Source organism: Stegodyphus dumicola, chromosome X1 (genome assembly GCF_044657685.1).
Source record: "Stegodyphus dumicola isolate Sdum_Otavi_A_Nest chromosome X1, ASM4465768v1".
In the NCBI taxonomy this organism is placed as follows: domain Eukaryota; kingdom Metazoa; phylum Arthropoda; class Arachnida; order Araneae; family Eresidae; genus Stegodyphus; species Stegodyphus dumicola.
This window is the reverse complement of record NC_140780.1, coordinates 201,882,565-201,910,499: the sequence shown is the minus strand read 5'-3', so window position 1 is coordinate 201,910,499 and position 27,935 is coordinate 201,882,565. Positions and strand designations below refer to the sequence as shown.

General features: G+C 33.3%; 1 protein-coding gene across 9 annotated transcripts in view; it reads left to right on the top strand.

Annotated features, from left to right (window-relative positions):
• LOC118190083 (hexosaminidase D-like) overlaps positions 1-27,935 on the top strand; it is a 278,340-nt gene that overhangs the window by 145,560 nt on the left and 104,845 nt on the right. For all 9 annotated transcript variants that reach the window (XM_085808047.1, XM_085808052.1, XM_085808048.1 and 6 more), the window contains one exon: positions 15,123-15,184. The gene's annotated coding sequence lies outside the window, so the exon portion shown is untranslated. The remainder of the gene's footprint in view (positions 1-15,122; positions 15,185-27,935) is intronic.

Here is a 27,935-nt window from a genome sequence, read left to right as displayed (position 1 = left end):
ACGTTACTCATTTACGTCCTTAAGAAACAACATACAAATTCTTTGGTGTTAAACAGCCTAAGTTTAACGTGTATTAAAAACAAATTCTTTATATAATATATAATACGGTCAGAAAATTCTGCCGAAGCTCTCGACAGTAGAAAAATATACTACAAGGAAATGAACTGTGAGCATTGAGGACGACAGATATTGATAAAATATGTTCCCGATCAAAAGGTGTTTTTAATTGAGACGGAGAGTAAGTTTTTTCCTTGGTAAGATTGTAAGAATATCATATAGAAATTTTATAGTACTTCGTTTTAATATTTTTAAATATATAATACAAATTCTCATTTGTTTTCGTGAAACCCGAGTTGAATCATGAAAATTTTCTCATGTTTGAAGTAAATATTCTAATTATATTGTTTATAAAATTTTTGGTGAATTTTGAATGAAATTATTTTTTGTTGATTGTAGCCAATAAATGTTTCATCCGTAGGCAAAATCAAAATGATTTCTTTTTCTCCCTCCCAAAATTAATGAATAGTAAAAAGAAATTTAAATTTATAAACACTCAAGAAAAAAACTTATTTTCTTTTTAGATGAGTGAATGCTTATATTTGAAATACTTAAAGAAGAATACGACATGTTCTCCTTTAAAAAATAAGAATAGATAGTTGTAGCAATTACTAATAACTTTGTTTGATCCTAACAGGTTAGTTTTAATTCTAGACAAAGTATAAGCTCAGATGGTGTGGTGTATTTAATTATGGCAAAGCACACTAGGGCTATCTGCCTAAGGGAAGGGATGCCTTCGTGGAGGACTTTCTAAGGGAAACTGGCTCGTATACACGTTACACATGAGGAAAACCACGAAAGCCCCATGCAGCCATCCCGTTCGCGGTATTCGAACCTCGGACCGAACTACCAGTGTTCAGCGACTTTACCGCTCGGCCGCTGGTGGGCCTATATAAGCTCACAAATACCATCAAATCTACAAGGTAGTTTATTTGTTCAAAGTTATTTTTGCCTACTTGTTTTATCCTAAGGTAACTGATACGTAGAAGATTGTTACATATAATGCAAGTCTGTTACTATTAATGAAGGAAGAGAGAACCTACAAGTTTTGGATTGAAATTTAGGCCACGAAATTCAAAATACATCATATCTACGAGAGCAAATATTTTTCTATGAAATACTTATCTATTTTCGCAAAATTCTACCGCAGCTGTCGTATAATAAGTACAGATACAATAAGATTTAAAGAAAGGAATAAGAAAGAAAGAGAGGCAACTTTCATTTTCTGAATCTCTTTCTTCCCCCACCCCTCCCGTCAGTAAAGCCTAAATCCTTCCTTAAGGTTCTAAACATTTGGGAAAGTTATATCGCGATTTGTTACCGAATGGTTGAGCATTTCTTGCAATAGAATGTATTTTATATTTCATACAACTGAAAAAATTGCTTTGTTTCACTTGGTTTATCGGGAATAACGATATGCTCTTTTTTATCTAAGAAAAGTCTATGTGAATGAACACTTTGTTGAGAAGAAACAAGAACAGTGGAAGAAATCGGATGTTACTGGACACAGATTTATAATTCTCTCAAGTGGAACTTCTGTTTATAATACTTGTTCAGTCGAACTTCAAATCTGGTATTCGAAAGTCTAAAGTAATATTGAATCTACTTAAACTGCGACTTTTCAATCCTTGACAGAAAAGAGATTTTAAGCAATTTTAATGCATATTTATCGCTGCTAGCGTCAGCTATAAAACTGCAAAATAATAGCAAATTTTAAAAACATTTTCTTGAAAAGAAATCATTTGTATCTGAAGATGATTAAATTTTGACTCTCTAGTTAAACACAATTTTTTGTTTTGTTTTGGGTAATGTTATATAAGCAGAGAAAAGTAGAATAAAACATCCTAAAAGAGTGTAATTTTAACTTCATATTGTTCATGAAAACTTACTTATTGTTTGCATTCCCTTATTTAAGAGTTGGCTTATTTATCGTTTTCGCCAGTTTTACAGAGATTACTTGTTCTTGAATTCTGATCGTCTTTCAAATTCTTCGTAGATTTAGCTTTATTTTAGAGAAAAAGATATATAGTTTAAGCAAAATGTGTTCTAAGAAGCAAAAACAATATCTCTAGTTTTAGATTTTACAAGAACACTAGAACACTATCCAGTAGTGAAAAATTTTATACAATAAAAGAGAGGAAGGATCTCAGGCCTAAGAAGGAAAATATTCATTCATGTTTCTTAAAAGTACTACATTTGAAATTTTTCTTTCATAAATCACAACTGACTTTTAATTCTTTTGCTATGCCATGTCATTTTTGTGTACTACTTTCATTTACATCAAGTACATAGTGGTAATGCAATCCACAATGCATTTCTCACAAATAAATGCTTTTGATAGGATAGAAAAAGTAGTATGCAAACTTCCAGAATGTTCTGCTTGCTGGTTAGTTTTATTTACTTCGAAGAGTAGTCGTTGTTTCAGTTACAATAAATTCATATTTGCTATAAATAAATGTTGAAATCAGTACAACATGTTGTCCGAATTGTTTAAAAATTCATCCATTTATCTTCGCTGTTATAAAACTATGCTGCTCATTAGCGTAAAAAAGTGAATCTCTTAAAATATTATTTTACCTATGTTTCTGAACAACGTTTTGCACCAAATGTAAACATGATTCCAAATATCTTATGATACATCGATACTCTGATCTGCATTCAAAATACGCCGCTTTTCAGAAGTTAAGCATTCTGAGCTTACAAACACATGCTTTAATTTTTTTGGAGTGAGACACGTTGTGGATATAGAATTGAGTACGAAGATATCATGTAATGTGACTAAGTAAGGATTTACTCTTCACAAATAAGAAAGTTAACTTTTTAAATCCTTTGATTAGGTAAATTTAAAACCTCACAAATATTTTAAAACCTCTGATTAGATAACTGCTGATTAAAAAATATTGCTTTGAAACACGATTCTAATTATTTCTTGATTAGACAAAATCAATTACTCAAAAAAATAAAAGATGAATAGATGATTCTCACCATCAACCTGCTATCTATCGGTTTAAATCAAGAAAATCTCTTAAAGGAGACACTCTTTTCTTTGATGCTGATCATTCTGTGATTCCTCTACTTTGGAAGCAATTTCAGATGAATGAGTTAGTTATTCGGAAAATCCGTCCAAAGACTACTGCATCTTCTGAAGATAAGTACAGTAAAACCTCGAGATACGAGCATCTCTGTTTACGAGAAATTTGAGATACCAGGAAAGTATGAGCGAAAATTTCGTCTCTAAATACGAGCATTGATTCGAGTGACGAGCATCAAGGCAGGCTGTTGGTATGCGTGTTTAGTTTAGTTACTATTATTTTGCATTAACCAGTTATTTATAACTTCAGCCTTTACTATAAAGTCTCCGTTTCGTTTCGCCGCCGTAAATATAGATGAGTTAGAGAGTATTTAAGCTAAGGTTTTTAGATTGTAAGACACAGCGTGTTTCTGCCTCTCGTGACCGCTTACATAGTTCTGCCAGCTCTGATAAGACTGTAATTATTCGGCTTTGCTTGTTAGCTGGAGTCATTTAAATTGTTACACCATTGAGACATTCCGAGTCAATTTAGATTTAATTTAAATCTTGTCGTCTTTGATTACTAGATTAACTTTTAAATTTGAATCTGACTGTTACTTTACTTTACATCGCCATAAATGCTGGCTCATCATATCGAGCAGAAGTGCATTTATGTTCAAATTCTGTTTGAATTAAAAAAAAGGTTATTTTAAAACTTTTCGAAGGCTATGTAGTTAATTTCAGAATTTCGGACACAGTGATTTTTCGCTCTGTGTCTGTTAAATACTCCCAAAGTCAAACTATAAGCTATAGTGGATGAAAAAAGCTTCGCACACATACAAGCGTACAGACAGACGGACATCATTTAAAAATTAATGGAAAAGTGTGAGGACCCTAACTAGTTTTTATTTTGTCTGTCGAATCGTCACTGTTATCGTCACTGTCGAAATATTGGACTAAAAACTACCTCTCTTACCTATGTATATAGGTTGGCGGGAGGTAAAATCTAATGTATATAAATTAATGATTCTAAATATATCTAAACATATTTTATTCACTACAACTCTTAAATCATAAATATAAAACTGATTGCCTACATTTATGTGAAATTCTGAGGCTGAATGTTAGAGAGCAGTATAAAGTCAAAGATAATGACGAGATTTTGTAATAATTTACAGCTAGGAATCTTTGCATTTTTTAATTTTATCAAGAGATAATCAAACTAATCGGGTTGACATCTTTGGGTGAGTCGTTGTGTAATTTTATTCAAAACATTTACATTTGAAATGAAATGCAAAATAAATCGTCAGAGATTTTAAAATCTTAAATTCCTTTCTTAGTTAAGTTTCAATTTCATTAAACTAATTTTTTTTATAAGTTGGACACAGCATTTGTAGTTTTATTTAAGCTGAGAAGCGAAATATCTGCACGAATCTCCAAAAAATAAAAATATATGTATGTATAAATTGAAACACCCTGTATATATATACTATATATATATGGAGTTTCAAAACTATTGTTCAGAAATATGCATGGAGATCCGAAATACGATAACTAGAAATAATCTTATATAGGCACATAGGCTTGCATGCGCAACCTCGACGCGCTACAGGCTTATAAAGACAGAGATAGAAAGACTCAAAACAGGTCGCAAATAATGAGGATTATTAGACAAAGAAGAGTGAACACAACAGTATTGTTTAAAATGAAACTGTTAAAACAGGTGTTCGAAGTTGCGGCCTGCAGATGCAATACACGCTTCGCAATGACAACGCATCGATCGACGAACGTTTGTAAGCATGTCGGGTGTATCAGTAACACCACCACTGGCAGCAATGATGCGTGCCACTGGGTCTGCGTTCAATTCCACAAGGGTTTCATACACTAGGCTTTTCTTGAAGCCTCAAAAACGCTTTCTCTTGCTTCATCCTGGCCAGATTCCTCCCGCTGGTTATGGCCCTCTTGCACTTCGGGTAGCGCATGAGACCCAATATTTCTCTATTATTATTCCCAGTTTTCATGTTCCTGAACTCCCTGCACATTTATGAACAGTAATTCTGAAACCCTTTCTATGTATATTTGATACAAAGTTTTCTTTGAGATATCAGATTGTAATTTCAAGGTTTTAGGTTAATATAGTTGTAGAAATGTGTAATAATTTTGAAAAATCATAAATTTTTCTTACAAGCTAAAGTTTTTGTAAATTAGTATTTCAAATACTACATGTGTATTCCTTTAATTGCTCCGATTTGAAGGGCTTTTGAACCGATTAATTATTGATTTGTATTAAAAGATCTAAAGCAAACTCCATATAAATGCAAAAATTAAATGCAGCAAAATGAAATTTTAGCCAATACTTTCCTCCAGAGCCTACTTTAATCTTGGAAAGATGTCTTGCATCCTGAAAGTTTACAAGGCACTATGTGCTTTACGACAATCCTATTTTAATTGCATTCTGTTTACGTAGCTTATTCTTAAGTCAGTGTCTGACAGTCTCATAATTCTAGTTACTCGAAAAGCGCTTTGAGGCTCGTTTATTCTTTTTAACTCAGGGGCGCGTCTCCTAAGTTAAAATTTTGTAAAGATATGTATATTACATTTTCTAGGCATTTTACGGGTTTTAAAGTGTCTCTAGACGATGTCTTTTATCATTGATTATAATCAAAGAAGGAATTATCTACTCTGAACATGGCTTAATTCTTAGAGTAGTAAAGAATTATTCTTCTCTCTAAAGTCATTTGTTCATGAAAGAATAGGTTATTCTTAGAACACCATTTACACTTTTGGAGGCCCTAACGACGGCATCAACATGAGGCCTTCAAATAATAATTAATAAAATCCACGAAAATTTTTTATTTCTTTATAATGAAATTCGGCAGGCATGTAATAAATATTTTCATTGAAACTTGAATGAAAAATTTGATAACTATAATTGTATTTAACACAATTAAAAATGTAAGTAAATCCAAATTTATGAAAATTAATAATCAAAATGTTTTCCTGCACCTTGGCTTTGGATTTTGGAAATGTTCCTATAACCTCATCAGAATTAATCTAGCCCGTTCATTACATCTGAATGAAAGCATAAATATAAATACGACAGATAAGTTATATCACTGGTTTGCATGATGCAAGTTGCTCCCCAAATAGTTCTTATTCGTTGTATCACAGTAAATGACACACAGTTGATTGGAACAATATTTAAAATATATTATAAAAATTGTTGTCACATTTGTAGAAGTAGACCTAAAACTATGGTTTCTAAATTTGCTCATATTTTTAACTGAAAAATTTCCTTTCTTCATCAATCTTAAAATTTACCTAACTTTATCAAGTGTTTCCGAGTAGTATCAGCGGAATAAGTTAAAATTTTGCTAATACTAGCCTTCATGGGCGAGGGCATTGTACTTGATTTTATCTTAATCTTGTAGTTAAAGAAGTAAGTGAATAAAATGTTAAATATATATAATGTAAACATATTTTTTCTATTTCACTGATTTTCAGAATAATGCTATCTCAAATGACATTAAAAGTTGTAAAGATATTAGGATTATTTTTGAAGAAGGAAAGATGAAAAATGAGTAACCCGGATCGAACCACGGATCTCTGGAATACGCGCCCAGTGTGCTGACCACTACACTACGAAGGCCTGTTAAGAAAGAGGGAAAAATATCTTATAAAGTGTTAGAGATGAAACTTTCTCAAGATTATGACACTTCATCGCATGTCTCTTTTTTGTTTGCTTGTTATTGTTCGTTAGCTTTTCACAGTTTATTTCTCTTCTTCGCATTTGGTCTCATCTGTTAAAAATTCACTCTTGTATTTAAAATAGCAAAATTATTACATCTAAAATGTAACCAGCTTAAGACTTTAGAAAATTATTAGCTAGGAATAATTCCATATTGGATCCTATAAAGATTTTCTAGTATTTATTCGTTGAAAAATATTTTTCCCCACAGGATTGTTCAAATTGCTGTTTTTAAACTGTCAAAATATAAACGACATTTTTCATGATGCACAACAAATAGTTTAAATAATGCCCTTTTAATTTGTTGATATTAAAGTTTTTTAATCTTTTAAGGGATAAACATCTTTCTTCTTAAATGTTTTAAGAGTATACTTCGTTTTCGTACTGAAGATATAAAGTATTTATTTACAAAACTTGTATAAAACGAACATACTGCATTGCTACTGTGCACAATTTCTCAGCGTAAGAGCTCATTAAATTTGAGAAATAATTAATGCATAGCATATAATACTCGGACAATATGTTTTGCGACTTTAACTCGTAAACCTTGCAAATTTATCCTTTTGGTAACATTATCGGAGATTTTACCCTCTGCATAGGTTTATGTTTAAATGTCATTCGACACTTATGTATTAGCATAAACCACCTTTGTTAATTTTTTTTGATGTTTTACACATGAAAAAGTAAAGGTTTATTGGGTGAAAGTTGATCGTTTTCAAGACTTTTTAATAAAGATTCATTAATCTATCGATATTTGTCGTAAGTCGAAAAACATTATCGACGTATGAAAAGAAATTGCACTGCAGCACTTTTAAAATACTAATTTTAATTATTAAATCTGTATTAAGGGCTACATTAAGAAATAAAACTCTTATATTCTTCTCCAAATCTTTCTGTAACATTTTTTTCGCTTTTCTTCTCCCCAAATACACAGCGATTTGTTTTCGCTTTAAAAAAAGTCAGAGAATTGCAGAGACTCGGCATCGATCAAACCTTGTAAACACCGGCTATATCACATACGCATTTTTACACTGTTCCTCTTTACAGAATGTGAGGCAAAATTCGGCATTCCTGCAGAAATTTTGCCGCAGTTTCTCTTATTTGTGGGAAATTTGAAAAGGGTATAATTTAAAATCAAATTATAAGTCAAAAATATTATAATTTGTTTATAAAAACCATTTAAAATTGAAACACAACAATAGTAAAATTGAAAATTGAAACACGCGATTACGAAAATAGCGACGTCGTTTGACCGAAAAAATATTTTGAGCATGGCTAGCACGGAAGAAAGGTTGGCATGGAAGGTTTGAGCATGGAAGAAAGGTTACGCACATGGTAGCAAGAGTTGTCACATTCTGAAAATATGGCAACTTCTGTTGAGGTGGTTGTGATAGCACATGAATACATATATTTGTTCTAATTTCATAGTACTTTATTTTCTAAAAAGAAGGATTAAGTTGCGTAGCATTAATGATCTCGATGTTTATCTAACGTCACAAATGTGAATACCGTACCTGAATATTATAAATAACTAGTAAATAACAGCAATGGCTGGTACTTTAATTAGGTATGATCGCAAAATAAGCAATTTCTTAAATTTTTTACATTATTTTTTTTTAGTAGCTATGAATTCCTCACAGTTGTTGCAAATGATTGTTTTCTCTTTTCTTACCATATGCCTCTGGGGGTATCTTGGTAGCAAATAGAGAAGCTCAGAGTTCGAATCACAGCAGGGGATTGCCCATTCTTCGTACTTTCTGTTTCAATAAACCTAATGATTCTACAATGGCGCAGGAACTAAAATATGACAGATGATAATTCGTCATCATCTGGATATGTCGACCGGGTTCTAGCCTCCTCAGCCGCTCTTTAAGTGGGGGTGGGGGTAAATGATTTTTCTTTTTCCTTGCCATGGGCCTTAGTAGTGTAATTGGAAGAATGTCTGGCTTTCAATTACACCATTAAGTCCGGAGGAACAGTTGAAAAGTCTGGAGACTGAGTCCCAGCGAGAGCATTGCTGATGTTTCCTGTTTTTTTGTTTCTTTGCAGTGTTTTAATTTGATCTACCAGAACCGCATCTTAATTTAATATGCTGTTTTAATTCACTTAAATAATGTAAACATGATTAATAATTTCTGCAAGAATCAGAAAAAATAGCATTTAAGTGCTATCCAGTTGCCAAATGTCCTAATTTATTTAGTAATTTAGTTATTATTTTTTCACAAACTTCTTGAGAATAATGTTCTTTCCATTGCTTTTATTTATTCAGTTCAGTATTAATTCGATTATTTATAAAATGTAGTTTCGCTCACCGACATCAGCGCTTTGCTCGTGTATGCTTAGTAAGACGTTCGTGATCGCAAAATGCTTGCTTTACATTTCTGTTGTCATTACACCATTCATTAAGCTGGTATGTGGCTTAAAAATGCATTTTAGAAGTGTAACAGTAAATTAAATTGCGTTGCTATTTTCTAAAAAAAAACAGTAGCCATTCTTTATCCTTTCTCCATTCTTCTTTTGCAGTAAACGTGTGATTCATTAAAATTTCTAACATATATCATAATATGTTCTGTCCATTGTTTCAAATTTTCGATTTCACCAGTATTCTGAAATTTATTAAAATATGTTGAATAAGTTCTGAATTAATACTATTGTCTAGCTTTTCAGTAAAAAAAAGAGGCAATTTGCTTGCCAATAAGCACAGAATTCTGACTAAAGTTTTTCTTTAAAACCTTCTTAATTTGTTTAATTTACTTCTTACTTGACTTCTGTCTTCCACATTATTTTGATATTTGATGATTTCGTCTCATCCTGACTCTGATATCAATGTTTTGCTTTTAATCTGATAATTTCAATATTTAGCAATTTTTCTTTTTCTCTGAGTATTTGTTTATTAAATATATATTTAAATTTCCTTCTCATGAATTTTCTTCCCAAACGAAGAAGCAAGTCTTACATCAAAATAAATGCAATAAATTATTAAAGGTTAACAAAGTACAAAGAAACGGTATTAAAGTTTTAGTGGTATTAAAATAAGAATCGCAAATTCATCGGAAAGCATATTCTTCCTTTGATTGCCTCGATCACTTTAACCCCGCAGTTAAGCACATTGTTTTACAAATAATGGAAAAATAACGATACCTAAATTGATATTTGTTACCTCTGTAACAGTATTAAATGACCTTCATTGGTTACGCTCATGTGATAGAACTGTAGAGTAAAAACTGAGGAACAGCCATAAGCTAAAAAATCATTTTGTAATTCTTCTTTTTTTTATTTTTGCAAGGCTATGTAGATATTGAAAACAAAATAGCTCTTGCTCCTCAATAATTTATTTTTTCTCTTCTTGGCGATATGCTGACGAATGTGAGTTATATGCAATACAGCATGTCCTGTTCATTTAGTAGTGAAAAGAAATAAGAATGCAGTTCGAATGGTGGCGAAAGGCCTCACAGACATTTCAGTGTCCTCTATCTTTTAAATTATTAAGAGTGATACTTAAAATCGGCTCTTATGTTTTAGCTATAAGTTTTTTTTTGTTTCGTTTTAGAATGCTGTTTTAGAAAGAGGAAAGCCATAACTTGCATCTGCTGCATCTCGTAATATACGGTACTGCTGTAGTAACAGTATATTATTCTATAGCGATGTTTCATTTTCTGAATAAGCTCTTCAGAGATAAAAAATTACTTTAATAACAAGTATTTAATTATTAATTAAGGAAATCAATGTACTATCTAAAATCTTGCAATATTTTATTATATAACTTTTGCGTAAAATATTCTATTTCTACCTCATGTGTGATAGAAAAACATTATAAATATGAAGGTCATGTGCGTGTATTTCACTAAGCGTTAAATTACCATAAATCTTTGTGTGATGCAAGATTTTTAAAAGCATATTTTGAATCCAGATTGTCTGAAAGTTTCGCGTAAGTAGAGAAATTATTACTTGCAAAGCGTTAGAGAAATAAAAGTATTTGAAGAACGACTGCACGTTACTTTCAAACAATCAAACACTGGTGAAACTTTTTCAAACTAGCTACTACAATACAGTGCTCTTCGAAAATGAACGTACTCCCAGAAAATAAATAATTAAAATTTTGTAAAACTCCCAGCCATAGGCATATATATATATATATATATATATATATATATCCATCTTAATATTTTATGTGATGCAGAGTTTGGTTTTAATCAGCACAAGGAAGAATAATGATACTTTATTGTATATTATTTTTGTCTATTAATTAAAACCATGGAAATAGATTTGTCAGTTTTCAAATAAGTTAGACAGGCCTTTTGCAGCTCAAATTAAAGCCACCCTAAAAAGAAATCGTCGAGACCTTTATATATGAATCTGAATATTTAGCTTTAAATCTACTTAATTTAAGCCTTAAAGGTTATCTTTTATACACGCAAGGAAATTGTTTAACATTGGAATTAAAATGCAATTTTCATTCACATAACATTCAAGAAAATTATGAAAACAGTTATCTCGAATAGTAATTTGAAATTTCGTTTACAGCTAAGCACATGAAGGCTACCCATTCCTGCATGGTATAAGAGCTCGAAATCATGAGAAATGATAAATTCTTTTATATCGAATATACTGTGATAGGATCATAATAATCGAGTTTGAGCTTCTAGATAATTTTGTGCAAAACCCATGTACATCCTGTTTTATATCTGATATAAGCTTATTAGCATGTTAAATTACATAACTCCGATGTAAATAATAGCGTGAAAAAGTTATTTAATGTCATAATTACTAGAAGGTTCTTGCAGTAGCGAATGGCGGATGTCAAAATTACAGGCGTAAAGTTTGAAAACACAGAATTAAGATAAAAGGCCAAGTAGTCTTTGGCGGTTTCACCTAGTTTAACATCGGTAGCACATTTTCCTTTAGCTATTCAAGTTTAAGTCGTTTTTCTTCAAAACCAATTCATGAAGGGGCCCACCAGCGGCCGAGCGGTAAAGATGCTGACCACTAGTAGTTCGGTCCGAGGTTCGAGTGCCGCGAACGGGCTGGCTGCGTGGGCGTTTTCGTGGTTTTCCCCATGTGTAACGTGTATACGAGCCAGTTTCCCTTAGAAAGTCCTCCACGAAGGCATCCCTCCCTTCAGGCAGATAGCCATCGTGTGCTTTGTCATAATTGAATAATCCAATCCAATCCAATTCATGTAGTTTTCATTGCAAACGTGATCAATTCTTTAAAATAATCACGTTTTAATTTTCCTTTCATGCTTGAAGAAACTTCATGCTGCAACCGCTTCTAAAATTATGTCATTATCTCCACTTTGTATCAAACATAGGGTGGCGAATGAAAAGACCACTGAACACTGGTAGTTTAACCTATTTTAAATTTTTTCCTCAAGTGTAACGTGGCTTTAAGTCGGTTTCCTTTAAAGTCCTCCACGAATGCATCCCTTCCCCTAGGCCGAGAGCTTATCCGGTAACCAATCCCTAACCCAACGTATCAAAAACTTGCATCACAAATCGCTGAGTGGTTGAGACCACCTAATACTGGTAGTTCGACCTGAATTCGGGCCTACTCGAAATCGCTGGTTGTATTGATGTTTTTCGTGGGTTTTCTCATGTGTAATGCAGATGCGAGGCAGAGAACCAGTTTATGCTGCAGAGGTTCGCAAGAATTGAAAAATTGAATCACCACAGAAACAGCTACTGTGATTCCACATATCCATAATAACATCTGGAGGGAAATGGAAAACAGACTTGATATTCTCTGCGCACCTAATGTTTTTCATGTTGAAATGTATTTATATAAAATTCTTTGAAGTGCTACATAAAACTTAGTCAATTTTTTCCCCATCTCTTATACTGTATTATTCAAAACATGCCGTTATTCGGTGAATACGTTATGGACGCCCTGTATATTAAATACTTGAAGATTGAGGCACGACGTTTTCGACTCCTATCAACTATTTTTCGATATTATTTCTTTCCAATACTCTGTATACAAAACTTCTCGGCGCAAATTTTCAAGAAAAATGAAATTTATGCATGCCCTGTTTTTAAAACTCCAAGTGATTTCTAACCCCGCACTTTATTGGCATTATACTGTAATGATCAACAAGGCTGTGATGCAGCTTCCCCTTTTCTCCGAATCCGTATCACACGTTTTTGGCAAAAACAAAAATTTAACAATTTAGCTGAAGGAATTTCTAGCGTAGGCCAAGCTCCAATTCCCCCCCACACACACACACTAATAGCATAATGATTGTATTGGAATCGAAGAACATGGTCGATTTTTTAGTTCACATCAGGTGACATGAAAGATCTTGACATCGCCATTGAATTGATCCAAAAATATGTCCTTTAGCTCCTGTTGTTCGTCATTTTTCTCCCTTTGTATGGCTTTCATTTTTCAATGCTTAGAGTCAAATGTCACGTCAGCGAAAAGGAACTGGGTGAGTTTTGATATCGGTTGAACTGAGAAATGACATGCTTCGGCAACTTCGAAAACTTCTGGGATGATTTCTACTAAAAGCTAAATGTGTTTTATACGTGGTGCTCAGAACTTACTTTATCAGTTCATAGTGATTCTGTTGTTCCTTGAAACTTTGAAAAGTAGGTAACTTTACTTTTTCATGCGCATTCAGCAGTTCAGATCTAACTAAAAAGTGAATGTAATTATGAGACATTAGGATTATTATTTTGCTACATTCAGGTCTTATGCTACACTGTATCTTATGCAGAAAAAAAAAACTCTGGTGTAACACAATCGTGAAAATTTATTTCAAATTAATGTAATTAACATAATTTAAATTTCGGATCGAGAAATATGTTATAAATCTTTGAAGAGCAAGATTAAATGTGTTTACTTACTTGCAATAGTTGCTCTTAAGACCCCATCGCATTTGCTTATAATAAAATTCTTAAAATACATGAAAACGGTTCGAAAAGTTTGTTTTTATATTTTTTTACATTGATCATTTTTCATCCGTTCTCTAAGATTTTTAAACCTTTCATATACTCTTGTATAGTGAATTAAATAAAATCTCGCAGGCTGCTAAACCTACCGGCAACCGAGTGTGTAAAGCTATCGGACAGTGTAGTTGCGTCCTGTGCTCGATTCTAGGCGACAGAAAGTTAATAAATTTAACATACAGTGGGTAAAAAAGTGTTTGCAATGCCTATATTTAAATATATTATTAATGAAAAGATGACTGATAGTTTAAGCAACGTGTAAAATAAGTAAAATAAGTAGGAAGGAGTAAATAAGTAGTAAAATAAGTAGGAAGGAGTAAAATTTCAACTGTAATGGAATTCTTATTTTAATATGCCTTTCAAAAACAAAATGAAACCAAAATATAAATATGTATGTCAAAACAATATTAGAAAAATCATACAGCAATCTGTAGGATAAAAGCAGGAGATATTTAATGCTTTGTATACTTATCTTTTGCATTTATGACTGCTTGTGGTCTTTTCTTAATTGATAAAACCGAAATCTTGGTTGTCTTATTGGATATGTTTTGCTATCTTGTAGGATCTTAAGCTTCTCTTTAGATGAAATTGTGTGTTTCCTGACAACTAATAGGTTCTACTGGAGCCATAAAGTTTCAATTAGGTTAATGTCCGGTGACTGGGATGGTGTTTTCAACTGGTCAGGTGTGTTATAGATTAAACATTCCCGTGTTCTGTACGATGTATGTTTGGGGTCATTGTCCCGTTAAAACACAAGCTATTTCCCAAAGCTAATTTTTGAATACTTACTTTTATAATTACATAGCAATATGTCGATGTACTTAAGTGCTTTCATTTTACATTGAAGAAAATAAAAGTTACCGACCCCATTATCTGCCATGTAACTCAAAACTAAGACGCTCCTTCTTCCTTGTTTCACAGTAGGTGTTATAATTCGTTCTTAGTTAGAGTTTTAGTTTAGTTCTTAGTTTCGTTCTTAGAGCTCGTTGTTTAGTTCTTTGAGCTCATTGTTTAGTTCTTTTCCTATATATCGCCTTTCATTACTCCAGAAAAGCTGAATTCTGATTCATCCGATAATGTGACTTTATTTCAAAATTCTCCTTAGCTTTTGCAAAGTTTAGTCTTTCTCTCCTGTTCCTTTATAAAAGGAAAGGTTTCTTTTTCGCTGCTCTTCTTTACAATCATTTTTATGTAAAACATTATGTAATATCGGTACAATAAAAGTTTTTGCGACGTTTTATGCACTCTTTTCTAAAACAAATTTACAGATTTTTATCTTTTTTATAACATACATTTAATATAAATACCTTCTAAATGTTATACTCGTGTTCTGTTCTAAAATGTTATTCTTCTCCCCTAGGCTTGCAAAATTTAACTCATGAATGATAAAGTGTATGGCTGTTTAGTTCAGGATAATCTTAGGTAAGTTGCAAATTTTATTTTCACTAACTATTGTCCAGTTTTATTTAATTTAAAATCATTATTTCGACACATATCTAGCGTGTATTCCTTTAATTTATTATTAATTAGTTTTCAAACGCCTGCAAATTGTATTAAAACATTTTACCTCCGAAGATACGTTTAACTTACCTGGTCTTCAAAGCTAGACTGAGTGCGATTTTTTCCTCCATGCTGATTAAATAAAAGTATTTTAAATGTGTTATTATATTTATGATACGGTAATACTCACTGAAGGGAAGCTGGGGAATTCTGCAGTTATCTAGACTTTAGTCTTGAAAGTGAAGAGAACAACTGACGCTATGGAGAGTATCATTGTCTAGATACATTTATTTCCGGATGCCGGATGTTGACTTTTTGATGAAAAAGTTATTTATTTAATTAAGAAAACCAGTTTTGATTTAACGCATGCGCGATTAGTTTATCCATTTATTGAACAACTGAGTTTCATATATTAAGCGCTTTCCTTAAATCATTTGAACTTTATCCTTAGAAGACAAACAAACGCTGAACATTTGTTACGTTTTTGTGACTAATTTTTATTTCTGCATTACAGAAAACCTTTGCCAAACACAGAGGTTACGTCATTAATAGATTACTCGTATGGCAAAATCACGTTCCGCGAAGTTACTAAATTTCTATGGAAAACATTATGTGTAATTTTTTATTCCTGCTAAATAAACGGATGATATAATCAATTTTTAAAAAAGTTGGTGATTTTTGCTTGGCAAAATAACTGACGAAACTCTTAAGAGTTTTACAGTAAGAAATGCAGAGTTTTTCAGTGTTTGTTATAAAACTGGATCTCGTCAATGGAATTAGGAAAAAAGAAACTGAAACTTAATGCTATTTTCTCTTAGAACTGACTTTGCAAAGTGAGGAACACTGAAAGAAGGACCAGAACATGGAAAGAAAGTGGGTGATAGGGGACTAAGGGAAAAGTGAATGGTGGGGGACTGTTGAGACTAACGAGAAAATGCTGATGACCGCTTATTTTGAGCACTGCAAAGTTGCAGTTACTTGCAAAGAGGAACTGATATTGTCGAGTACAATGTTCTTATACTTAGTTGTAATGCGAAGTGACAGTTATACAATTAAAATTTTAATAAAATTATACATTTTAGTTTTTTGTAATGTAGCTGTAGATGCTACATTATACAAAGAGCTTGCAGATTGGTAATATGATATATACTTCTGCTAATTCAGTGCTTATTCTAGTTACTTTTCATTATTGTGGTATATATTAAACATACAAATACAATAAGGACAGTTTGTAGATGCAGTACAGATGTGAAGATAAAATCTGCACAAATATTTATACATTACAAATCATGAAGCAAAACAAATTACAAATTATGTTAATAAAACGGTGCATGTATACATGTTGTGTTACATTAGGCAAACACTAATGGAAAGTTATACTGGCAAAATTGCAGACTTATATACCCATACTTTGCACTTATAATAATTATAAATACATTAAATGAGTGCTGAACTCACAGAATTGCATTAACATAGATAATGTCATGTTAGGTACTAAAGGAATTAAATAAATACGGTAAAATATGTGTGCAAACTGATATACGGAACATAAATTTGTGCATATAATACCTGTTTGTATAAATTTAAGGCAAAGTGATCCTTGCTCAAGTAAAAATTAATAAAAATGTATGTACATTTAAGCTCAGTGCAAAATTTTGGTACATATAAAACCAAGAAAGCTACTGCTTTAGTACGTCTATATAAAATCATTCATTTCTTCATTCGTTATTTGTCGATTAATTCTTTCGCTTCTTGTTCTTTCATGCCGGAAATTCTTTCGCCGTCAAGTTGCAATTCGTCGACTTCTTTGAATCATTTTTAGTCGATGGAAATACTTTAAAACTGTTGATAACTTTTGGCCAGAGTTATAACGAATGAAGGTTGAACTCCGTATGAATTATATTGTAGGCTTGGTCAAATTAATTAGAAACAATTAAGATAACGCTTATATGCGAAACCGCGTTCTGCAAATCCGCGCTGGTCAAGGGTTTACTGTGCAAAAGATATCTGTTTTGATGAGTAACCATTCTCGCTTGAAGAAAATAAGCAATGAAATACTATAAAATTTTCTTTGCAATGAAGTTAAAAGAAGAAAAACCGTCCTTTTTCAAAATTTCCAGTAATAACTTAATCCCCTCATCAAAGATGCCATCAGAAATTTTATGAAAAAAATTCTATAATCCCAGTTCACATAATTTAAAAATTTTAAGCAATCTTTTTAAACTTTGACTGATTTGACTTTTCCAAGTGTTTTGATTAAAAATGTCTTTCCTGAAATGGTTTTTCAAAATTTTAGTTGCCAATACAGACACAATTATAAATTTTGCTTCAGTTCATGAGCCATGTTTGTGCTTTAAGCTCCTGAAGACCTTCCCATGATTAAAATTCAGTATCGAGAAAAATCTATTAAACATTTTTAAAGCAGTAGAAAATATTTTTTATTATTGTTCATTCCTCCAATACAAAATCAATAACAAAATGCTACGTGGTTAAACTAAATCTCTAATGCTTAATTTTACTTTAGAGCAGAATTGAGGCTAATGCATCTCAAAAGCAGACTAACTTTGGATTATTCAATATTCAACGGCGATAAATAAAGTTCTAATTAATATTTTTGCTCCGAATAAGTTTAATTAAAAATTTCAGTACAAATAGCCATCTTAAGTTCGATAAAACTATTTATTGGTATCTTATATTTAATATCATTAAAAGATTTATTTTTGCCTTTTTTGTTTTTTTCCTCTCATGGGAAAGAAAAATATCCCTTCATGTGTTTAGAATCTTATGAAAGTTCTTTCCCAAACTTAGCAGAGAAAATCGCCGAGTAGATTATGGCATATTTGTATGTTGACCTGATTTTACATTCCAAGGGGGGAAAATACAACCTTGGGGAATTTTGAACTAACGTCACGTTTCATTTAAATGCCATATTTTCTTAATAAATAAGTTTTAATTCAAATTATTCTATAGGTAGGAAAATTCTTCTCATATTTTATTATAACTAATCTAAAGTATTGGGTCATTTCATAAATAATGCTGTGTTTTTTAGTTATAAGAAAAAATCTCAATTTAACGATGGCGGATCTATCTCAACAGCTCCATTCAAATGCATTCGAAGATACAGTGGCATTTAAAATTTATTGAGGACATCTCTAAACTGGGTCAGTGATTTCTGCTCGAACTGTTAAGTATGAATTTAAAACAGTTGATGGGAAGTTGTCTCTTAGGTAAAAATAAGAGTGATCTCCCAATCGAACAGAAAGCGGTAACAAAAAAAAAAAAAAAAAAAAAAAAAAAAAAAAAGGATTATTTGAGCATATATAAAACGCAAACGGCAGTAAATAAATAGAGAAAAGACAACATTTGGAATACCAAAAAGAGGCAGTCAACCTAAGACAGTATTGTGCGTTTGGTGGATGTTATATCTTCGGAACTACTTTCTGAAAATCAAATCATCATTAAAGCATAGAATTATCAGCAAGTGACGCAAGTTACTAATGTTAAAATAGAAAATCTGTGGTAGCTAACAGCAAGAATGTGTTTCCTCATTATGATGGTGCATTATCATCGCGTGGCGCAAGAATTGATGAATAAAGAAAACGCTAATTTGAACGGATTTATAACTTATTCAAAACACATTCTCCTGGTCTCTCATCGGCATAGTTCTTTTTCGAAGCCTCTCAGCCTTCAAAGTTACCATAATGGATAGAGTTTTAAACTCGGAATATGATGCAAAATGTGAGCTCGATTCATTTTTGGGGGTGGTAGATGTACTAAAAGGTGGTAGGTGATGATTCTTCACCAGCAGGATTCGGCGATTGGGTCCCTTAATCCCCAATAGCTCTTTAAAAGGGGAGTATATAACGTACTTTCTCCCTACTTTCTGCATGCCTTCGGCGTCTAACGGTAGCATACTCGGCGCTTATGCGAGAGGTACACAAGGACAGATGCGTACTTCTGTTGATCGATTGTGCCTTCCACAACGATGTGTGAACCCAGGAAGTATTGCGAAAACATTCCCCAGACCTTAATGCTCCTTTCTCCAGCTTTTACCCTTCTGGAAACTGTTGCAGGCTGTTTGTTTAACGTCGTATGCTCTAACGTCCATCTAGCTGTTGGAGCAGCATAAAACGTGTGTCATCGGAAAAAGCCAATTGTGGACATCCATTTGATTTATTTTGGAGTGAATATTTCATGCATCGTCGCCCATGAGCAGCAGTCAGTACAGGTGCATTAACCAGACATTTCTTGCGGAGGCCTATCCGTAGCAACGTTCACTTAAATATTGCTTAGGACACACTTCTGGTAGACCTTTGATTCATCTGGTATGTCAGTTGAGCAACGGTTGTACGCCTTTCCGTCCGAAAGGATCTCCGCAGCCATAGTTCACCTCTATCATCTATGGCTCGTGGTGCACCATATTTGTCACGTCGCTGATTTTGTATAGTGCCTTTTTTCCATGCACGGTATCCATTTACCGCACGAACAGTTTACCCATTTTTGACGTCGGATAAATCGCTCCGTTTCTGCATTGAGCCAACGATTGCATTATTTTCAGCTTCTCTTCGACCCCTTTTATATATCCTCCACTGCTAGCGCTGCCATCTGCCTTCTGTAATTGCTTATATCAGGTTGACGTCAAAAATAGGTGGTGATAACATTAATGTGATTCGACTGTGTAGTACATACTCTCTGTACCTTAAGCTGAGGAATTCTCTCCGCTCTGCCAGTTCAGGTAAGATAAGCACCTCAATTCAAACATCCGCCACTGACTTCACATCTTATGGAAATTGCTTCTTATGCAGCCATGTATGCGGAAACACATTATTTAACTTAATTAAATTGATCGGGCATTTCGATATTATTGAAAGCAAAACTTATTTTACGATTGAACTATACCAATGATTAAGGACAATTTTATGAATACAATTTAAAAGGTAGATAAATTGATCGGGCATTTCGATACTATTGAAAGCAAAACTTATTTTACGATTGAACTATACCAATGATTAAGGACAATTTTATGAATAAAATTTAAAAGGTAGATAAATTGAGTATGCCAAAGGATGAAAGGTCTATTTGCTTTAGAATAGATGTATTCATGGAGCTCTTTCTAAAGAAAACTTGACCCAAATATTAAAAAAATATGTGAAAGTGCAATAAATTTGTTTCTCACGCTCTTCCTCTAAGTTTATACCTCGTACAATAACATACTATATTTGCATTGAAAACTCGGTTTTAAAATAAAATTTAGTACAATGTTGGCTGATAAAAGGCGGTGTAGGAGAACTCCATCGTTTTCTGAATTAATCAATCTTCATGGTACCAAATAATTCGAAACAGCAACACGCTACACAAGCTAAATATAGTTCTACTTATAATTTCGATTAGCTTCACGGTCACAGAATGTGACTCCCACCTTTATTAACGTACATGCATGTTACTCTCAGTTGAATAATTAGTTACTTCCCTTAATAACTGCCTTGCTTCTTCGCTTAAGTTGATCTCAGCAATGGAAACTGACAACAATGAGCAAAAGTTTCTCTTGCATTGAATTATTATGAGTTGGTTGCTATGGTTTGTGAGTAGTTAACTTGCAATTATTGCAAACAAAAAAAAGTACCTTTTACTGCATGGTGGATTCCAAAAACAATTTCTTCGAAAAACTGTTTAACATGTAGGATATGTTTCATAGATTGTCATCATACACGCCCCGAATGACAAAAGGAAGCGTAATAAAACGTGAAAAAATTAATGCCGCGAGCTCTAGTCTTACGAGTGGAATTTTTCACTTGTGTTTATGATTCTATAAAATTGTTCAGATAATGGCAAATTTTAATACATGAGTGACATTAATTTATGCTTTCTTGCATGCAGTTTAATGCATAATATAGTTTTACACATGACATTAATTCTAGTATGGTGTTTCTGATTGTGCTGTTAAATGGTTAGACAGGACTGGCGACAAGGTAATGATATTTTGTAGATTTCTGAAGTTTACAACCTTACCAATGACCGAGTGGTTAAAACACCTGAATACTAGTATATCGACTTAGGCTCAAATACAGGCGAACGGGCTAGCTGCACGGTTAGTTTTCCTTATGTGTAACGTGAATACGAAAACGTTTCATTTAGAAAGTCCTCCACGAAGGTATCGCTCCCCTAAAGCAGTAAACTTCGCTCTCTTTGCCATATTAGAATAACCGAACCTAACTTCCACTTAGAGCAACTAATCAGTACCTCAGTTTGTAGCCTAGATCTCAAGGCTTCTTAAATGTCGGACAGTTCGCAAATTTATAGGTTAAATCTTCATTGTTCTGTAGAGACATTTAGTTATTTCGATGCTGGAGAAGTGAAAAATGAGCAATGCCCTCGCCGGGACTCGAACCACGGACCTCTCGAATACGCGGCGAGCGTGTTGACCACTACTCCACAAAGGCATGCTAAAAAGGTGGGAGAAATACCTTATAACTCTATAAAAATATTAATTAAATATTAGCTAAACTAGTCAATAAATTTCTCCTAAACTATGTGGAGCAAGTTGTATAATAAAAGTCGCTCACTTTGGTTGTAATTAAAATCGTAATTGTTTAATTCTTTTTAATAATTTCGTAGTTGCCCCGAAAAATATTAACTATAAATAGCTTGCTGAATTTTGCACGAAGATTTGCGGAGCAGTTTTTATGTAACTTGTTAGCGCACAGCAAATATTTTACTAACTGAACTGTTTTTCTGTGGAAGAATTGTATAAAAATTTAATCTTTGCACTATCAAATCCATTCTGACCCCCCCCCCCCACTGATAAAAGTGTTTTCATAAAACTGCCTACCTTATTTTTAAGGAATTTTGTAAGTAGGTGAACTAGGATCAATATTTAAGGAAATAAAAATATTTGTTGCCATTTTTCAATGCCTTGTATCGGGGTTTTGCGAATAAAATGACCATTTAATGACTTCTGCTGGTTCCATTGTTTGCGGAAGAATGAAAGTACAGAAGTTTATAAAATTTTTAAAGTCATGTGACAACGTCATACATGGGAGGTGAGCTTACAACATTTGTTTCATACAACGAATTCTAAGCGTTGAATGCTACCGGCATCAAGTCAATAATGGAACCCAGTCAATTAATGTTGTTACAACATTTATCATCTCAATCTGGGAAAGTCTATAGAAAGTGTAAAAAGCGATAATCTGTACTTGAGATCATCCAGATACTAAATCATTTTTCAACTGTTTCACTGTGCAGTAGTAAAAATAGAGATACCGCCATTGGGATAAATCCATCACATAACAAGATGCACTTGGTCAGGAACCATGTTTAGATATTATATTTTATTCACACGTTCATTAATACGAATTAAAGAGCCCAAAAGCATGCCAGGAAAACATTCTCCAAACTATCACATTGCTTCCCCAACTTGAAGGTTTGCAGCAGCTCACTTAATGAACATGCTTTCATGCTGTTTTTGCCAAATTTTCACTTGCCCATTTTCACGGTGTATTTGAAAACGTGATTCGTCAGCCCAAATAATGTGTTTATAATTATCCATTGTCCATTCCTCGTGCTTTTGAGCTAATTTGAGACATTTTATTTTGTTAAGTACAGACAACAACAGTGTTCGAACCGACCTTTGGCTTCCATACCCCATACGATGCCATGTAGGGTGAATTGTGCTTTCAGAGTTCACCTGAGACTATCCTTGATTACAATCTGCTGCACTATTAACTTTCTGTGTTCTTTTACTAATATGGAGACCCTCCAATCAGCCCGAGTATTTACTAACTGGTAATGAACACAAGCAAAAGATTAATGCCATGGCTGATTTGCTTAAAACTGTCAGGCGGTTATAATAAAGTGTCCAATCAGTGTATTAGAATCATTATTAATTTTCATGCAACGCATGGAATAAAATTTGTCACTTACCGTATTTTCTCCGTCATGTATATAACATTTTAAATAACTGTATATATTTCGTTTACTTATTGTTCTATATTTTTAGTGTGTATCTGCTTTGAACCTTTCGCTTTGACTGCATATTTCCGTTGTTTCTCAAATTGGCATTTATTCTGCAGTCTGCTAAATCGTGCCTTTATTTGAGCGCACGACTACGAGAAAACAGTCACCCTCTTTTTTTCCTTTTCCTGCTGTCACCTCAAATGCGACTATCCTGGCTATTGACTAAAATGATGTGCACAGGGAATCAAAGTACTTGTATGTGTGTGTAATAAATTTTGAAACGACACAGTTCAGAAAGATTTGTTACAACCATCTTAGAATTTCTAGAACAAAAATAAGAAATAGCCAAATCAAAAAGAAAAACTAAGGGGCTATTTCAAGTTAGCATTTTTTCTTACATGCTTAAATCTCCTTATCTTAAAATACGTAATGATAAAAAAGAATTTCAATAGTGCACTTGAAGTTCTTGTTTGGTTAGATATGCAGAGCATACAATAAATAATAAAAATAAAATAATACTGTGTTTTCAAAAGTTAACAAATTATTTATTTCTCATCTTTCGAAGACATAGTATATTTCATCATCAAAGGAAGCTGTTTAAATTTTTCATATGTTTATTACAATCTTTAGGTCACATTATCCATCTGCATGTGCTAATAAAATTCTTTTGAAATTCCATATACCGTGTCCTTTGTAATGACCAGGAGTGAATGAATTATCACAAATTTAATGAATGGACATGGTCAGTTGTGGTATGTAAATATGTAAAACTCTGTCTTTAGTTAAGATCCCACAAATCGCGGCGTTATGTTTCGGCGAACGGCGTGGCCAAGGATGAAGGTTTCGTCTTCGATTATAGGAGTTTCGATCTAGCTCCGTGAAAAAGCATAGCTGTGAAGCACTTTAAGCTTCTTTGAGAGAGTCAGGCTGCAGTATATTTTAAAATCGTGTTCTGAGTTCATGGTGCATTGTGATCACCGACCTGGGGAGCTCAAAACGGAGCACCGAGAACGCCTTTTGCTCCTGGAACCCCAGCCTAGAAAGTAACTCGCAACTTGTCAAATTAGCAATGAGAAGAGAACTGTTAGAAATGCTTGAGAAACTCGGACATCTGCTGTCGTTAATGATGGTATGGTCTATATCTGTGCAAAATGAGTAAAATATTTGTTAGTAACTTTTGAAACTTCATCTTTCTTCTGCGACTGCAATAATAGTTTCTTATTCCAAGTTTCTGAGAATTCTGGTTTAAACTTCGCTTTAAAATGTTTAAAACATTCATTTTGTTCTTTGTGAACTCGGTATATTCCAACTGTTCCAAGACATTTCTTTTCATATACCCCCAACCAACGTTTCCCAATAACTTTTTCACGTGACCGGGTTGTTTTAATATTTTTCGGTACCGCAGGGGTGCCTACTGAGGTATCGTAGGGTCCGGGTTCGAATCCCGGAGAAGGCATGTAAATCTATAGTGTACGTGCGGCATGGGAGCACTCTAAATATGCGGTGAGCCGAACGTCCTCTCGACAGGTTGTCGGTAGGGGAAGTAGGATAGGAGACCATCGGATCTGACCTCCTGGGGTGCTCTCCATCAAAATTGGGGGTGGAACTGGGTGAAGTCGTACTGTCGTATGGTGTTTAAGGTTCTTGGCAACGACAGGCGCAATCTTGCACTCCTTTGCCACAATGAATTTCGTGGGCTTCTTATGATGTTACTGTCAGACAAATGAGATAAGTCACAACATAGCTTATTGGTAAACTAACAAATTTTAATATTCAAACATTTTTCCTTTATTGTGAAAGTAAAATACGTATACATATAAAAATGCAAAACAGGCACAAAAAAAATAATGGAAAATGTTACGCTATATCTGTATTTATTGTTACGAAAAATAAGTGCTGAGAAGCCTGCTTGGTAAGTTGTAACATAAGACATTAGAAATTTAATTTCCTTTTGTACCAAAAATGTATACTCTTTTTGACAGTATAGCCGATTATCTATCAATGGTATTTTGTCGAAGCTGTCTTTAAGCGCTGTATCACAAGACAGTTCTATATATCTGAATATATATCTGAATTCAATTGTTCCGTCTCTGATTCTATATTAATTGTGAAAGGGTTTCTTATTCATGGTTTGATGCTATGAATAAAAAATGCTGCAAAGATAACTTTATAGAATTCCTCACTTTTAATGTAATGTCTAGGAACCTAGTGAATGTAATGTCTAGGAACCTAGTGAATGTAATGTCTAGGAACCTAGTGAATGTAATGTCTAGGAACCTAGTGAACTGGTAAGCGAATAATCGCTTAAGTCCAAAAATAGAAGCGTAAACTCAAGAAGGGTTAATTATCCTTTATTTTACTCAAATTAAAATTAACAATCGGCCCCTTCCTTAGGGCGTACAGCAAAGCCTCCACTTGGGCTTAAACTAAAAATATAAGAAATAAGAACTAACTAATGACTAACTAGAGAGACTTAGCCGAAGCTAACACAGTTCTAAACTAGTTGGCCAGTAATATTAAATTAAAGAAATTAGACAGCAAACTATCAAAGGGCACGGCCGAGCGTAATAACAGCTTAGAGAGACGTATCCCAAAGGCAAACGCGCGCTACTCAGGAATCCTCACTCTCTCTGTCGAAGTCAATTGAACTGGACTTAAATGCTATTCGCCTTCTCATTTGCATTTAACGTGATTCTAAAAACTCATTCTGGTAGGGAGTTGTAAGCTAGGAAAGCTGAACTAAATTAAAGTAACTGTTATAAACTTAAAATATACTTTACAGCTTCATTCAATTACCATCACTTAAACTACTTTAAATTGAAATATTGCGTTTTTAGCTGTTGAGGGATGTTGGTTTCAAAACATTAAAACTTCTCTCATTTCAAAAGTCTCTTAAAAACATTTTCTTTGGATAACCATCGTACTTCGCAATGCAAAAGTAGATGTGCTTGTTCATTGCCTATCATTGTTACATCATGCACTAAATAATCTGGAATTCAGTAGATGATATTTTTTAAAATTTTGTATAGTCTGCAAAAGCATAAAGCAATGGTATTTTTTGTGGCCAATGTTTCTCTATGTATGCTATAATCCAATTATACATATTCTGCTGTGATTGCCTTTATTTTTGGAGAATGCCCTGCACGGGCTCCTGCCAATGCTTGAGCGCCTTCACTACTCAGTCCGCCGCTTTTTACCTGTCAGTGTCATTTCGACTGATGTAAGTGTCAATCAGTTTCTTGTATTCAACGGTTTGCGAAATAAGAATAAGTGAATTAAATGTATTCAAACCTACTCAAACTTTGGTGGCGCCGCAAATAACATTAAAATAGGAATTAAACTAAGCAATAAATTAATAAGGGATTCAGTATTTTGTGTCATCTATGAAAACGTTAAATTACTAGATCTCGACGTTACCTATTGAAAAACTATAATATAGTTTTACGTTAATATGTAAGGTCAGTAGTTTCACTAAGTTTATCACCGACCAGGATCTTTGCTTTCGTGACCCCAGTTCATTGTCATGATGCGCCATTTGAGAAACTCTGCCCCAAATAACTATGTCACTTCCATCATGTATTAAAACTGGCGTTAAATTCTCTTCCTTAGCTCTGTTCCAGGTTTTCTTCTTACAATTTTCCGTCTTTCAATTTCAAATATGCAAAATCTGTTTTCGTCGAAAAATGTTACTCGTTCTTGTAACTTGTACTAACTCCTGTAGCACCCATTTATTTTTAATTAATAGTTAATTTTAAGGCTTAGTACTTTTCTATCACTCTATTTTCACCCACGCTTTTCATGCCAGAATGTAGATGTGATAATGAGCGTTATTCATATTGAGGTAGAAAGAAGTGTTATTTTAGCAAGAATTTCTGCAGTTAGTTTCAGAGTGTGTCTGCCTATTCCAGGCCACGTTGTTCCGTGATTATTAGGGATTTGATTCTGTGGTATTGAGTGCTTTTAGCCATTTGGCTTTGTCTCGCCAGTTTGCTACAAACCAGAGCCCTGACTGCACGTTAAATTATCCTGTGAGTCGTTAAGCTAATCTACCACATTTTGAATTTATTCAACCTTACGTATATCTATAAGGCCAGAAGTGCTTGGCTTGTGTAAAGACAAGTTAAGTAATTGTTGTGTTCGAATAAAAGAGTCTTATACACCCTTCTTCTGATTTTGTTTTGGCAAGGCTAGAAGGTAATTCTTCAATAGACTTTTTTAAAGGTTATAGTGTATACTCCCTAGATTTAATAAATGTATTCCTTTGCGAAGATCATGTACTTAAATCTGTTTTCTCTGGGATTAAATGTGCGCATAGTAGTTATTTTATATCAACAGTTTTCACGCAGTATTAGCACAAAATGTTTTGTGAATTACTTCTGTAGCTTCTGTTATTTGTAATATAGTCAGTCATATTTACTTCAGTTGTTCTCCTTATATTGCGGATTTCATACGCTCTTAATTGCAATAGGTATTCTGATCAGAATTTTGGACTTTAAAACTGTCATTAATTTTGAACTTTTAATCACTTTCTAATTTGAAGAATGCGTTTTTCCAACTCTCCGACTAATCTGTCATTAAAAATTTTAATTTTTTTGCGTAAGTTTGCAATGATGTTTCTTTCACTCAATTTATTTTCGCTTAGACTCCAGTGCGTCACAAGTATATTTTAACATCCAAATTCACATTGCTCAGAACACACTTTTTAAGCATACTTAAA